A 17,555-nucleotide genomic window follows, 5' to 3' on the forward strand; every position below is an offset into this window, starting at 1 on the left:
GGATTTCGTAGTGAGTAACTCTGTGAGTCTGTAAGGTCCACCATGATTTATGTATTTTATCCCCTCCGTACATCCATTTTAATAGATAAATTTTGGGCCTGAGACAAAAAATGAAGCATTAAAATATTCAAATGGATCACAGCAGAGGAAACAGTTGAATTGGACGTCTCTACCATTGAAAATTTTTTGAGGGCCACAGAAGTTTTGGATTAAGATTATATATATATATTTCCATTCATCCATGTCTGCATGATCTTATGATAGTTTGGATGACAAATAAACATCATTGTGGGGCCTAGCAAGGTTTTGACCGTGGAAGTCATTATCTCCATTGTTTCCTGTGGTACGATCTATTTGATCTTTTGTTATGCTTCAACTTTAGGCCCAAACCCTTAAATTAGATGGAAAAACAATTGGACGGCGTGGGACTACATACATTCAAGGTGAGCCCAACAAGTTTACGCACTACGCTAAGAGCATGCTGAGTAGGCAATCGATTACCGATATTATCCCCGTTAAAAATCATCTATGTCCACGGCTCAGTTGCACCGAACCGTATGCGGATTACCTACTTACAGTGCCAGTAGCGACTTGCTGCTGGACAGTGCTAAGCAGTCCCCACTAATTTTTTAATCCAGGCCATCCATCCATTCTGCCAGATCATTTTAACGCATGAGTCCAAAAATGAGGCAGATAAAAATCTCAGGTAGACCACACCATAGGAAACTGTAGTGATTTAATGCTTACTGTAAAAAACTTCATGGGTGCCACAAAAGATTTGGATCAATCTGATATTTCGGTTTTACCTTCAAACAGATCTTTGTGACTTATTCAACGGGTTAAATGGAAAATAATAGTTACAGTCGGCTTTAAGAAGTTTTTAATAGTGGGTGTTCAATCATCACTGTTTTCGTGTGGTGTGGCCCATTTTAGATTTGGATCTACCTCAATTTTGGGTTCATACACTAAGATAATGATCCAAAATGGATGGACGGCGTGGAAAAATGCATACATTATTGTGGGGCCCACTAGCATGGAAACAAATTGGCCACTCCCCCTACCGCCCGCCAATGGCTCGGTGCTCTGTTGGTGGTATTTACTTTTCCAAATAATTTTACGGCATGAGACCAAAATTAGGTATATCCCAATCTCAAGTGAACATGTTACAGGAAAAGTGTTGAATGAGCATCAAGCACTAAGAACCTTTTGGGTGCTATAAAAGTTTTGGATCAAGTTGATATTTGTTTTTTTCCCCTTCATATGGGTCCGTATGACCTAACTAACAGATTGGATGTCAAATAAAAAGTACAGTGGGCCTCATGAGGATTTTAATGGTGGAAATCCAATCACTATTGTGTTTCCTGTGGTGTGGTCCACTTGAGATTTATATCCCTCTCATCTTTGTGATCAAGCCCTTAAATGATCTGTAACAATGGATGAAATAGATTAGATGTCAAATAAAAAGTACAGTGGGCCTTAGGAGGATTTCAATGGTGGATATTGAATCACTATTGTGTTTCCTGTGGTGTGATCCACCTGAGATTTATATTCCTCTCATCTTTGAGACCAAGCCCTAAAATGATCTGTAAAAATGGATGAACAGAATGGATGAAACACATACATCATAGTGGGGTCCACAGAGCACCGACCAACAGCCCGGTGGGAGTAGCCAATCCGTTTCCTAGTAGCACCGTCAGTGTCCAGCACGAAATCTGCGTCCAGCCGAACCGGACGCGTTTTGGCTGATGACCCCAACACCGGCGGGCTAGCTGATGTCAAATCTCTGTGGGCCCTGACATAATGTATATATTTTATCCACGCCGTCCATCTATTTTTCCAGCTCATGTTAGTTCATAAGGCCAAAATTGAAGCAAATATAAGGCTCACGTGGACCACACCACAGAAAACAGTGGGGATAATGACGTCACGGTTGAAACTTTCCTAGGCCCCTCATCCAACCTATTCATAAGGTCACACAGACCTTGATGAAGGTAAAACAAAATTAACAATTAGATCCAAAACTTCTGTGGCTCCTGTCAAATTAACAATTCCCCACTTTTACATGGGTTCTGGTTTACCTGAGCTTTGGATTTGCCTAAATTTTAGATTCATGCCTGAAATAATCTGAAAAAGTAGATAGATGGCATGGATAAAACAAATACGTCACTGAGATTTGACACCACCTTGTTGGCTAGTGTGGTGGGGGTCACTGCCAAACCACGCCCGCCGAACCAAACGGACCAGTGGGATTTGGGTGCGGATTAGCTACTGACAGGTTGAGTAGCTGAAGTGACGTCACCAAGTTCTATGAGTCCCACCATGATGTATGTGTTATATCCACACTCATTCATTTGTATAGATCATTTTAGGCCATGATCCAAATATGAGGCAGATACAAAGATATACTGGACCCCACCACAGAAAACAGTGGAGAGAGTGATGCCCACCGCTGAAACATTTCTAAGATCCAATGTTATTTTTATTTGAGATCCAACCTGTTCATAAGTTAACACAGACATTAAAGAAGGAAAAACACAAATATTAGCTTTATCAAAAACTTTTGTGGCCCTTAGAATTTTTTAAGGGTGGGCGTCACTCTCTTCACTGTTTTATGTGGTGGGGTCCACTAGAGCTTTAGATCTGAATCATTATTTGTCCTATGCCTTAAAATGGTCTTTTCAAATGTATGGACAGTGTGGATATAAAGCATACATCACGGTTGGACCCACAGACCTAGTGACGTCACTTCAGCAGAGACTCTAGCTACTCAACCTGTCAGCAGGTAATCCGCGTTCGCCGGATTTTGGAACGCGGATTGCGTCCTACCCCACCCGTATCCAGCCAGGAACGGGCAGGAGATTTGAGTGGCCACCGTGATGTATGGGTCTTATCCACACCATCCATCCATTTTTTCCTATCATTTTATCCTATAAGCCCAAAAATGAGTCAGATCCAAGGCTCAAGTGGACTACACAATGGGGATTAAACTCTTACTGTTGATTATTATGGCAACGGGTCTTGTAAGCCACACATATGTAAAAGAGCCTGTTGTGTCCAAGTGGAACATGTGTGTGATCTAATTCATCCGTTGACGTGGCCCAACCATGCAAATGTTCTAATTTGAATGGAACTAACCCAAACCCAGCTCCCAACAGCTAGATAAGATTATTCAACCCACCTGACATCAAATGCTAATAAGCAGGAGCTGCATGGAAGTTCTATGCAATTCCCTCATCTCACCGTAGACTTCGTAAACGATTTTTGATGATGCTAGGATTGTTGTTCTAGTGGCCAACTACGTGGATGGGCCATATGTACATGTGTTATATCCTAACAATGTTCCTTGACAATCCATCCATCTTAAATATAGACCATTAGTTTCATTTCTCTTAAATGCTTATTTTTTTGTGCATGTGTGGCCCACTTGATCAACAAACCACTTAAAAAACATTAAATTTGAAATAGGATTTTATCAAAATTTGGGCTGTGCCGGACCCAACCAATTTCTGGGCTCAATCTTGGGCTTCTTCATAAGGCCCAGTTATACATGGGCCGGTCCAGCCCAAACTTGGCCCATTGCTACCTTTATATCCGAAACTTTCCAACATTTATTGGGAGGCTGATCCTTGAGCACTGCACCCCATGCATACAAAAATCACCACAGTGGCATATAACTATTGAAAACTAGACCGCCCAAACAGTGGGGCCCACATTAGATGGACAAAATACATCTAAAGTAAGATTAATCGGAGCATCTGACATCAGATTAGTGGACATTTGTGTGAATGTTCATATGGTGCATTTATCAGGTGGGCCAGGCATGTCCAAGAAATGGTCGGTTGACAGGTTTTCACATTCAGGCTAGCCTAGGTTCGCTCGGCGATTCGGCCCCAACCCGAAGTTCTGTAGAGGGAAGCTATGTGGGGGCCACTGCCATCAGTTTTGGTCATATCTATGTGCCATCCACTCCATTCGTCAGTTTCGCCAGCTCATTTTAGATGACGGGTCCAAAAATGAGGCTGACCCAAAACTCAAGTAGAGCATGCCACAGGAAACAGTGGAAATTGAGTGCCCACCGTTGAAATTTTTGTGGGGCCACAGAAAATTTTGATCAAGCTAATACTTGTGTTTTCTGTTAATCCCAGTAGGAATAATCTCATGAACAGTTTGGATGGCATATAAACATGCATCGATCACGGTGGACCCCAAAAGGTCTTAACATCATGAACGGTTTATATGGCATATAAACATCATGGTGGGCCCCAGGAAGGTCTTCACCTCATGAACGGTTTAGATGGCATATAAACATCACGGTGGGCCAGGAAGGCCTCAACGGTGGGCGCTTCCATTTCCACTGTTTCCTGCTCAGTTGAGTTTTGGATTTTGGTCTGTGTGCTGACGTGAGCTTCTTAAGCTGATGAACGGAATGGATTCTCACGGAAACCGCAGTGGGCCCCACGTAGCTTCGGTCTACAGTGAGCGGGAGTAGCATCTCGTCTACTTAGATCACGTGTCTCAATTGACACGTAGTATCACATGCAGCCCGAAGCACGTGATATTCTTACCATGCAAATGGTAGGCCTCACGACGAAAATCATCACTCACGAAAATCAGGCCGGATCTCTCACTCGTTGGGCCACACCGTTGGAATCAGTTTACAACCGACGGTCTGATTCAACGTACAGGTGTGGCCTACCTGATGAACGGACTAGCGTGAGTTTCGTCCCAGGTTATCTTCCTAGTGGGGTCTACCGTTTTGCATGGTAAAGTTACCATACATGCGCTGCATGCGTACCTAACATCCTCTTCTCTTTATGATTTTCTTACATTACGGCATATGATCAAGACCGTTGATCTAGTGGGCTGAATGTGGACCATTTCTCTAGCAGTTCCTTTGGTAGGTCATTGATCAGGTGGTTACCATGGTCCAATCCCGTACTTTTTAGAAATAGCCCATCCACGTTCTGGCCCACCAGAAAGACGTCCCCATCAACGTGCATGTTCGCCGTTCGTACCATGAGAGAGCAGCATGCGAGTTCGAGATGCATCGTAGCATTTGAGATGCTGATGGACAAAGCCTTACCTGGACGCAAGTTCTGACAAGTGGGGTCCATGGTCCTGTACGTCAGACCATTGTGTATTCTGGGTCCCACCATCAATGGACTGTCTCAAAGATCATATCAGCGGGTTAATCTTAACCTTCTCTAAGATAATGCTCCAATTCACAAGGAATCTTAACACCTTGCTTAAAAAATAAAATAAAAAATGAATAAATAAATAAAATCTCTATAACATAAAATATGAATAAAATTTTCCCAGGGCAATCGAAGCTAAGCCCTAAATTCTTTAGTTTTCTAAAATAGTAAACTTATTACAAATAATAAACACTTTTAAACCGACTTAAACTCTTTGACATAATTCAAATAATAAGTAGACTTTTTCATACTAGTAAAGGACTTTCCAATAACATATTAAATGTGTGAAACTATAATATCTAATCGCAAAGTTATAACCATAAATATTATATTATGTGTGTATCCTTGGGTTGAACTTTTTCTCCAGCTTAGTTCTCTAGAAAATTGCCAAAAACTTGTCCTATATTGCTTATATAAGCCTTAAGCCCCACATTAATGAGTTTTTTTAAAACAATAAGCTCTTCCAAATAGTAAACTTATTTTAAAAAAAAAATGCCATCTAAATTGGATCAAACTCTTTTGCGTGGTTCCAATAAATAGTTTATCATAATTGGACTTCTTTAAAGCCAAAAACAATTTAAAAATAATAAAATTATAATTTATTACCCTTAAGGAGCTAATTGCCTTTGGCATTGGCTGAGGCATAAAACATCTGGAGAGCTTTCCAATGGCATATTATATGAATGAAATAGGAAAGAGGTTACAAAGTTATGATCGTTAGTAGCTATAATGTGTGTTGGACTCTTTGGATGAAACTTTTTGTCCATCTTGGCTCTCTATCCTATTGACCTTAATTGGTCCTATATAAATAGAGCTTAATGTTAGTCCAGCAAAATCTTTTAGCCTATGAGATGTTTCCACATTCACAGTGGGATTCAACATGCCAATGGTCTGAATTACTAAATCATGGTTCTAACTTATCAGAATCAAAACCATGTCTATGCTTTACAAAGATGCCCACCATGTTAGATTAATATTGAATTATATGATGTATGTTTCCATAGTTTAAGAACTCCAAAAAAAAAACTCTGAACTTTTTTTCCCCCTAAAACGGTGGGGATCTCATCACTTGTAACTATCTTGATAAGAAAATTGGACCTACATCATTTAGGTAGGGACCATAAAAAGATTCAAGTCTCACCTATCATGTAATCCTAACTTACAGCACAAAACAAAGGGAATTTACAATAAAAAGGGGAGGAACCTTTCTAAGAAATGAAATCCTTCAGTAGCAAAAAACTCAACGATAACTACCTTATCTCCGTCAATAGATTAGGAGGAAGCAGAAAAGAGGAGTTGCCACTTGTACCAATCTGCAGTTCCCTCAGCATTCACAAGATCTTGCAGCAAGATAGAGGCGGCCGGACCTGGCAGCTATCGAAAACAAACAACATAGCAGCCGAAACACCTTGAAGTAGAGACAACTACCATGCTGGTTACATGCAGACTTCATATGCAGCTCACAATACATACCCCCACATCTCCCATCGTAAACAATCTTCAAATAAATACGGGCTTCAACAAACACCCGAGATAGGACACCCCCAGGAGGAGAAGCAGACATGAGGATATTGACATGCTTTACCTTGAAAAAATTAAGTCTGCATCTCGACGTGTTTCAATGGAACTGTCAGCTCTGTTGCTTCGCATGCCAATCCTGGCATCCATCTAATTGTCCAAGGTCGCATAAGAAGTCATAAGGCAATGAACCCACTCGAATTGGAAGTGTTGGTAATGGGCTAGCTTGGATGAAAGTAAGTTCATGATATGAGACAGTGATGCAAACAGTCCATATTATTGGGGCTTTCAAGCGAGGAATACCAATTTTCAGAATCTGGATGGTTGAAAGAACATCAGAGGCGCTTGTATGGTTAAATGGTTGAATGTGCCAACTGGGTCATGGCTAAGCGAGCATCATTTGTATTGCTTTCGACAACATGAGCTTCTTGGGTCGTCCAATAGTTGAATTTGTCAGGCACCGACACCTTAAACGTCTTAGGGATGTACTTTGCTTTTTTCATGAGCAGTTTAGTTGGGATCCATGGAAGCAAATCCCGAGTCAAATTACACAAACAAAAGATAAACACAAACAAAGCAAAGTAAGGAACATATGATTTTACATGGAAAAATCCTCGCGGGAAAAAATCACGACACAAAGTGATGTGCAATCAACTATGAAAACGAAATTACAAGAGATTAGATGAACTTACTAATGTATAAACCCTAGTTTTCTCCCTTCAAAACTCTAGAAACGATTTAATTCTTTTTGTTCTCTTATAATTTCGTATTACACCCACATATATAGTGTTACCCCCGAAATAGTAAACAAATTGCTCAATTACACAAAATTGCGGGCGTCATCGATCTAAACTTTGATCAACCAATCCTTGATCAATTGAGCCTCCATATTCAATCAATCGAACATGTAACGCCCCGACTTTTCAGGACCCGAGTATATGACCCGTGTCTCAAAAGCCCGAGTGTTAACTTTAAAGGATGGTCAAATTCGAATGTATATATTTTTTTCCTTCATCAGAGTAAGCAAATGAGCGTAATGTGGACAAATAAGCATAAAAGAAAATTTCATTATCGTTTAAATATACAAAAAAAATTGCCCATAATTACTTATACAAACCAATGTCTCTGAATTTAAATAAGTACAAGATTTACATGATTTAATACATGAAGAATAACAGAAAGCATATAAACATAAGCCGCGAGATTACGCAGCTCCTCCAAGCAAATACAGCCATGCATCCCTAGCGATCGTACCCTGCTCTTCATCAAGTCTGAACATATATATCACTAAAGCCACCTGTACTACCTGTACGGTTGTATATTTGATGGATAAGTGACCAACTCAGTATGAATTCCCCTCAGGATTACATACCGCCGCATTAGGTAAGAAATAGTATAAAACATTCAGACAACCAAAACAGAGTAGATGCAGTCTTATTAGATGCATGGTGCATGAATGCAATCATAGACCCGGGAAAAACATCCGGACGGTCTGTGCCCCAGGAAAAATATCTAGACAGGTAATGGGGTCGTCACCCAAGGATGTGACTGGTCATCAGCGCAACACACGGCGTAATTGTATGGACATGAAGAACCAAGTTATCATCATAAATCGATCGACTGGTCATTAGCGCAACACGCGGAGTAATCGTATGGGCATAATGATCTAAGCCGTCATAGTATGCTATGCGTGCATGATTTACTAACTCATTATTAGTCAAATTGCAATCAGCCGTTTTAGAATAAGCTCACGGTCACTATGAGGAGCGCAGGGCCCAGCGTAAGCCGATGGCTCGGGTATAGTATTCCATGACTACCATCCCCGGCCCATGAGGTTACCATCTTGGGATGTTTAATGGAAACTTATCGACTAGTGACCCATCATATTACACTATATGGGGCTTACCATCGCATGGTTGCACAGTATAAAATATCAAAACTATATAGAAAAAATACCAGAATAAAGCCACATAGGGCGATATCAAATAAGTCACATAGTGCAATTATCAAAATAAGCCTCATAAGGCGAGCATCAAAACCATGCGATAAAAGACCATCCTTGAAAACCCTGGATGGTAGGCCCACATCAATGATCCATTTAGACCGCCACTCAATAACCACCAAGTCGAAGGTCCATTTTAATCACAACCAGTCGGGTTACATCCCAAGTATGGGTGTACAATTATAGGTGGGGGTTTCCCACTAATGTACCAGTTTAAAGTCCATAAGCAATACACAAATAATCCACAAGCATGAACAAATATACAGGATGAACATTAAGCAGACAATATAGCAATTCAATTTCCACCAGCTAACACATGCGATTATAAGAGAGATATAAATTATAATTTTTAATAAAAACTATAACTTAAGCTAATGAGAAGATAGAAAGCTCAAGGGGAAGAATCATCACCTTATCTTTTGAATTGCCTTCTAGTGTCGCTAAGTGCTTGCGCTCTTAGAATTGTATCCTACCACAAATCATGAACTTGTACAATTAAGTCCAAGTTCTAATCACTACCAAGGGTTTAAGATCATAACCTAGGGTTTAGATTGTATATCTTAGGTTTTTAATGTAGAATCTAGAGTTTCTATCCTAGAGTTTAGTCTTGAGCTTAGATTCTAGGATTTGAACTCTACTTGGCACATTACTCAGAATTAAGTCTTAATAATTACAAGAATACTCTTAACATTAGTGTTATAATTTATATTAGTTAATATGTTAATAAGGATAGTTCATAAGTTCATATTTAAATATACCAACATTTTCTAATGTTCCTATAATGACTTATAATCTCTTATAAATGATACAAGTAATAATAATAATAATTGTATCAACCATGATATAATAAGTACTAACACTCAACCCTCATACTAACAAACATTGTATTAATTATATGAGGAGGGTGATTATATTATCTAACGATGATGATTGTAACTATCAATAGATATGTTTAAAGGTGGAGAATAAAACACTTATAGTTAACAATTTTAATGTTTGTAATAGCTAATTATACGCGATTCACTAATGGTTAATCATGCTTAATATTAATACCCTATCAATGATAATTATGGTAACACGAATAACTATAATCGAAATAAATTTAATGTGGAAGGAGGAGGTGGACTCACCTAGGTCAACTCAGTAGTTCAACTTGGCTTCAATCCGAACCGACGACCCGCTTCGCAACTCAACTCCGCTCAACTAGGTTGACTCAACTCACTGATTCAGCGAGTCAACTCAGCCAAGTCAACTCAGTGCTTCCAAGCACCACCATTCCTCACCTTTTCACTTCCTTCATCTCTCTTCTTCCTCTCTCTCTTTTCTTTCTCTTTTCTTCCTATCTCTCCCTCTCTGGCTAGCAGCAGTAGGACCGAACCAGTCCTGCCCAGAACTTGAATCGAGTCAGCGACTCGCCCCGAGTTCGTGAGTTAACTCGGTTGGGTGAACTCGGGGCAAGCAACAGCCCCCACCACTCTCTCTCTCTCTCTCTCTTAAATGCTAGAACATCCAGCAATGCCTGGACCAGACCTGAGTTGAGCTCGAGTCGGCGGGGTCAGGTTGGTGCAGCAGCCACCGACCCACGCTCTCTCTCTATTCCTTCCTTCCCATTTTCTTTTCCTCCCTTCTTCCCTGCTGCTGGGAATACCCAGCAAAACTCGTCAACTCGGCCTGACTCGTTGGGAACTCGCCTCAGACTGGCCCGAGTCAGCGAGCACTGTGGCTGAACAGTGCATGGTGCAGCTGCACCGCTCTAACACTCTCCCTGACCTTCTTCTTTCTTCCTTTTCTTCTTCCATCTCTGTTGCAGGTCCAGCGGAGTCACTGGACTGTCGGATTCGACCCGAATCAACTCGGTTTGGCACCACTTGAAAAAGGAAGAAGCTCCGCCGTTAATGGCAGATTCTCTCCCTCAGCTTCTTCCTTTAATCCGACAACATGGGAGGGTTTCTAGGGGTGTAATGGAACTTGGGGGATAGTAGGAGTGGAGCTCTAACAACGTTTTCTTGGTGGGTTCGAAGGTTGGAGGGAAACAACCGGTTTTTGGTTGTGGCTGCGAAAATGGAGGGTGAGCTACTGTTCCTCGATCCGCACGCCTTATATGCTTGCCCTGATCCCTCCTAAACCGTCAGAGCAATAGCAAGCGGCCAGGAACCCCTCTGGCTGAAATTGCCTTCAAAACAGTGGGCAGAATGGGGACCGGTCGTGGTTTTGAGCCCTAAACTGCTGTTGGAATGAACGGCTGAGATGTCGCTAGGATGGATGGCTGGGATTGGGAAGGGGAGAGGGCACGCGGATCGCTGAGCTGGAAGGAAGACATGTTTCCATTTTTGAAAATGTTGTCTTTGTAGGTCTTGTTTGGGTCGAAGATGGTGCGCGTGGACACATGCTCCAACACGTGGAAAAGGACAGGTTTTGGTTGGACCTATGCCGTGCATATGATGGACGGATCAGATCGTCCATATGATCTAAGATGGTGAATGGGCATCACTCGTTCAAACCTGGTTCGAGAGGGAAAAAGAGAGAGAAATCTCTCTTTTATGAGATTTATTGGGTCAAAGCCTGGTTTGACCATGCTGACTATCCAGTGCACTGCAGGTGCAGCACCCTTGATGCACACGCACTCCACTAGGTGGGATCCACCATGATGTTTACGGGAAATCCACTCCGTCCAATCCATTTAGAAGTTCCCAATTAGGACCTGGGATCGTGGATCAGGCCGCTGAATGTCTATGTGGGGCCCACAACGTGATTTAGGTCGTATTGGTGGGTTTTTGATCAATCTAGTGGTTGGATGATTTCAAAGTTGGACGTCAACAGTTGAAAGGGTCCAAGGGTCCATTCGTAAGGCTTTCATCATTTATTATTAGCCGATACTTATATGAATATAGATTTCATTACTTTTGTACATTTCTTATAATCAAAATAATTAAAATCTCACATATGATATGTAAATATATTTCCTAATTTTAACATACTACTATGTACATGCTTATTAATTACATATCTATTAACACATAATTCATAATAACACCTTATAAACATATGTATAAATGAATTGAAAATATAATATTAAAATCATATTTGTATTCAAAATATTGTTGGATGATATAAAGTTTTATTAAAATAACTAATAATCTTTTTTATACATATTTCTAAAGGATATTTAATACTACATAAATATTTATAGTTCAATTATTCATTGTAAAATTTCCATTCGTTATGTTTATTTAATATAATATTATCTTTATAATATCTTATATATATTAAATACATACATATCATTTTAGCATGAAGTTTTAAATCTTTACAAAGTATATACATTTCAGAGTGTATAAATTTAGGTTGCATTATTTATACATTTATGGTAATACCCGAGTACTGGAAAGTACAGGGTGTTACAGAACATGCTAAAAAATGTCCAGCGAGCAAATTAGAAAATTCAAGAAATTTAGATCAATCGATTAGTCTGGTCGATCGATCGATGACCCCAGTTTCAGCATAAATTAAATGCGCCCAATTTTAATAATCACTAGCGTGGCTTTAATCTCCATACTCCATTGCTCCAAGCTTCATCCTCCATCTCTAATCGTCTCCTTCATAGCATTAACATTGTTATCGCTTTTCGTGCACACTCCGTCTTCATTAAACGTTTGCCAAGCTCAGAGAAGTCAAATATAATCTAAACTTCTCTATAGGAATTACCTTCGCAAGCATATCTTTCGGATTCACACTCATGTGAATTTTCTCGAGAGTGACACCGCATTCCTCAAGCACCTATCGGATAAAATGATGACGAACATCAATATGCTTAATACGAGAATGATATACCAATTTTTTACCAAATTAATCGTGCTTCACTTTCATTATTGAGCGGCATAGTCTCCTGCTGAAGCCCAAGTTCATTAATCATTTCCCTCAACTAAACACATCCCTTAAATGCCTACATCACTACCTTATATTCAGCTTCAATTGTGTAAAGTGCAACTATAGAATGAAGCTTCGACATCCAACTAATCGCTCCACTCGTTAATACAAACAAGTAACCGGAAGTCGACATTTTATTGTCCACATTTCTTACGTAATCAGAATCTACATAGCTTGCAAGTTTTTCTCTGATTTTTTGAATGTCAAGACGTAGTCTCATAGATATTGAAGTAGCCATTTCACTGCCTCTTAATGTTGCTTGCTGGAGTTTAACATGTATATGCTCACAACACTAACTGCATGTGAAATATCTGGTCTCGTAGAAACCATGTCATACATCAAACTGGCAACCGCGTTAGAGTAGGGCACACAAGATATAAACTACTTTTCTTCATATGTAGTGGGACATTGTTCTAAAGAAAGCCAAAAGTGAGTAGCATGGGTACGCTAATTGGCTTAGCATTGTTCATCCCAAACTTGACCAACACCTTACCTTTTCAATGTATTCTGACTGATACAACTATAATATACTTCTTTCCCTATCTTTGTATATATTAATGCTGAGAATTCTCTTTGCAGCCCCAAGATTTTTCATTTTGAATGTCCCTGATAACTGAGTTTTCAATATATTGATCTTAGACATGCTATGACTGATAATAAACATGTTATCAACATATAATACTTATACAATAAATTCTCCATCACTTGGTGCCTTGAAGTAGACACAATGATCATATTTAATTCTAGTAGACCACTGACTCACCATGAAATAATCAAATCTTTTATACAATTGCTTAAGTGACAATTTCAGGCCATACAACGACCTCATTAACCTACAAACCTTATTCTCTGACCTTTGTGTCTTGAACTGTTCTGGTTGCATTATATAGATATGCTCTTCTAATTTTCAATGTAGGAAAGCAATTTTCACATCCATTTATTTTACTTTCAGATTGTATTGGACAATTATTACCAACACAGATACACTTACATCTGACCGCCTTACGCCCAACGAAGATTTTCACCAGCTCACACATCTCATTCTTTTATAAAGAATCCATCTAATTCCTACATACCTGCCATCCACTTCTCAACACCTGTGTCATCTAATGCTTCCTTGAAGGTAGACGAATCCAGCTCATCTATAATGAGAGCGAATGTAACATTCGAATAATCTCTGTATCTTGTCGATAATATGTAATCTCTCGGTGGGTTTCTCATCACAGGTAGTTGCTCCACCTAATCCTGTACCTCTTCCTTCGGCTCGGCTTCTTCATGTGTCTCACCTTTTTCAATGTCAACGTCAATTGCTGCCTGACTTTTTCATTTCATTGTATTCATCCTTACTCATCAAACTTGACGTCACGGCTCATCATGATCTTCCATGTGACTAGGTGATACAACTTGTTTCCTTTTATACACCATCACCATAATTCACAAAGGTACACTTTTTTGTCATTTGGTCTTGCTTATCTCTCTCAATTGACATACATAAGAGTAAGCATCACAACCAAATACTCGCAGCCCTGATTAGTTTATATAATGACTACTCCACACTTCTTTTAAAATTTTACAATCTATGGGTATAGATAGTGGCTTATCATAGCCACAACAAACACACTTCAATGCTAAGTGAATTCCTTTCTTTTGTAATGTAGCCTTTACAGGCACTGCCGAGTACATTATTTTCTAAACAAACACTGAGATTTTAGGAGGCATAAGCTTGTTCTAGCACCAACTCGTCCATGCTTGTGCTCCTTGCCTATTATGAATCGGGTTCTAAGCAGACTTGAGTGAAAATTTTTTAGAGGCTAAAGCAGTCCAAATAAGAGTGTCCTCCCTCTCAAGATTGCTCAACCTCATGTCCTTGATCTGATTAAAAACGGTAGGAGGGATGTAAGCTTGCACATCCGAGAGACTCTAAGTTCCATATGGATTCAAGAAATTTACAAGTGTAGCTCGCCTAAGAGGGGGAAAACAATGACTACTCCTTCTTTGCTAGCTTTTTTTTTTTTTAAAGTGGACTCATGCCACAGAACTATCATAATCTCAAAAAAAACTTTATAGCATATTGAGCAGGTCTCGACAAAAAGGTTTCGGACCTCACTCCTCGAGAATGCACAAAGCTCAAAAGGAAGAGGAAAAAAGCTAGAAGGATGCAAGGGTCCAGGATCGATAGAAGCCGCCACTAGCACTATACCCGGATGACCAAAGCAAAAAAGGAAGAGGGGCTACCCCTCTCAAGAGTGTCTGATGGTCCCAATGCTGGTGTTGTCCATTGCAAGAGCACCCCTCACGATTCTTGGGAGGTCCACCCGAGAACCATAGATTTGGTTTGGACAACCATCGCTTGCAAGTCTCGCCAAAGCGTCAGCTACTGAGTTCCCTTCCCGAAAAATGAGATTGAACTTGAGATTAATTTTCTTGCTCAGAAGATGAATGGTGCCTACCTTGTACCAGATGTTCCATGCCATGTTAGCCTGGTGCTCGTCTACCGCTGAAACAATGGTCTTAGAATCGGTTTCTACAATAATGTTGGGGAGGCCCAACTTATAGCAAATAGTGATGCCATCTAGCATGGCTTGGGCCTCTGCAATCGTGTTCGTTGTTAGGTCGTAGCTTCTGTGAAAGGCAAATATGGTCTTGCCGCTGTGGTCCCTATAAACACCCCCACCTCCACTCTCACCAGGATTCCCTCTAGAGGAGCCATCGACATTTAACTTTAGCCAACCTTGGGGGGGGGGGGGAGGTAAAGCGATTGGAGGAGGATCAACATTCGGGATCCGAAGGATTTGAAGGATGATTGAGTGAGCGAAGGAGTGCCTGTCCGGGACTTGGACTGAAGAACCAATTTCTCTCAGCCATCGGAAAACATTGAAAATAATAGAGGAAGCTGACGTCGCGCGGCCTTCAAAGCGGGCTTTATTTCTGCTGTTCCATATTTCTCAGACAATAATGGAGGGGGCAAGACTTGTAAGAAGAGGGATTCCATATTTTCTATTGGCTCTGATTGTCCATGCATGAAATCTCTGATGAATGGACTGATTGGGCGCAGGGACAATGCCAAAGATACGTTCAAAAGAACTCTAAACATCACGCGCCATCCTGCCTAAGCTGAACAGGTGATTCAAACCTTCCATCGCCCCGCTGCTATGGCTGAAACCAACATTCTGCTGCTGATCTCTGGTAAGCTGAGAGATAGACTGGACGTCTAAGGTTGAATTGGAGGTTGTCTAAAGCGAGCTCTGCCATTGACCTCTGTTTAGCTGAGAGTGGGGCTGTTCGTCAAAAGCAGAGGAGGTTGTTTGAGGAGGGTGGGACATCCGACAACATTCGCACTTTGACGCCAAAGGGATACCGACCCTCATGACAGTCATGTCCACAGGGACCACACCACGAAAGAGCTTCCAGGCAAACATGCCCATCTTCGGGGGAAGAGCTACATTTTAAATCCACTTTGGCCATTGGAGAGGGGGTTGATGTTGTCTTAATTCCGTTACAGGCTGACTTTAGGGAGACGTTGTTTGAAGCTGATGCGTCCCATATCATTCTGTCTTTCCTGTTAGAGAGGGCGATTGGAGTTGCAGTAACAACCTGCATTGCTGTTGGTGAGATAATACTTTGAACTTCAATCAGATATGTGGCTTCCGATTAGGAGAAAACATCCCTAACTGAGACGTTCTGCAAATGCGGCAGGATGAGTCTCTCAGCCGCACCAACAAGCAGCCCTCTTCCCGTCCAGTTCAGGGTCCAGAAGTTGATAGACCCATCCTCGACTAGCCACCTGAAATGCTGCAAGGTGAAAGCTAGGTTTCTGAAGATTTCCTTCCATGATGAGGAAGAAGCCGGGCTATTCAATCCTCTGTTATCAAGCAACTTCTGAAAGTACTTCGCTGATTTTTTTTTTTTGTCTAAAGGGATGTTCCCTGAAGCATCTGCCATCCCATCTTTTTTTTTTAAAAGCTCACATTACGTCGTCTAGACTTCTAATGCCGAGACCTCCCTCAGCAAGCGGAGTACATATCGTGTTCCAATTGACCTAATGCCTCTTATTGCCTAGGACAGAACTACCCCAAAAAAAATTGGCAATAGCTCTCTCAATTGATTTGGAAACTAATTTTGGGATAGAAATGGCCGAGAGCATGTGAATGGGGATGCTTGAGAAGACGTGTTTGATGAGTGCCAGTTTCACTACCGGGTTGAGGAGCTTGGCCTTCCATCCTTTAATCTTGGTAGTTATTTTCTGGACGAGCTAGTGGAGAAGCGGACTGCGGATTCTTCTCTTGGTTAGGGGAACACCAAGGTAGATCAAAGGGAGGGGAACTTGCCTGAATCTCGTCAAGCTGCTCAGTTTTTGGGATTTACTTCTCGACGACCTCGATGAGAGAGTGAAGGAAGTTTTGGAGATGTTGACCTTCTGGCCTGAGGCTGCTTCATATTGCTGAATAAATCTAAGAAGGGATCGCACATTAGATAACTTGCCATTAAGAAAAAGAATAGCATCGTCGGCAAAAAATAGGTGGGTGATCGTGGGGCATCTCTGGGGCTGCTTGTACAGCTGGCAGGACCCTGAAGCGAACAAATTGCAGAGGCCCCTGCTGAACACTTCTGCTGCCAAAATGAAAATGGACGGCGATAATGGGTCTCCCTGCCTTAGACCTCTGCTAGATTTGAAGAATCCGAAGCTTCTACCATTTATGATGATTGAAAACCAAATGTCCATCCAACATCGTTGTACGTAGCTGATCTAGTGCTGATCGAACCCGAATTTGTGGAGGACCTGGGCAATAAAGCCCCATTTTAGACGGTCGTAAGCCTTTTCCATATCAACTTTGTTGATCAAATTGCATCGAAAGACTTTTCAATCAATCTCATAGGCCATTTCCCTAGCAATGGTAATGTTTTCAACAATA

Source organism: Magnolia sinica, chromosome 5, assembly GCF_029962835.1.
Source record: "Magnolia sinica isolate HGM2019 chromosome 5, MsV1, whole genome shotgun sequence".
Lineage (NCBI taxonomy): Eukaryota > Viridiplantae > Streptophyta > Magnoliopsida > Magnoliales > Magnoliaceae > Magnolia > Magnolia sinica.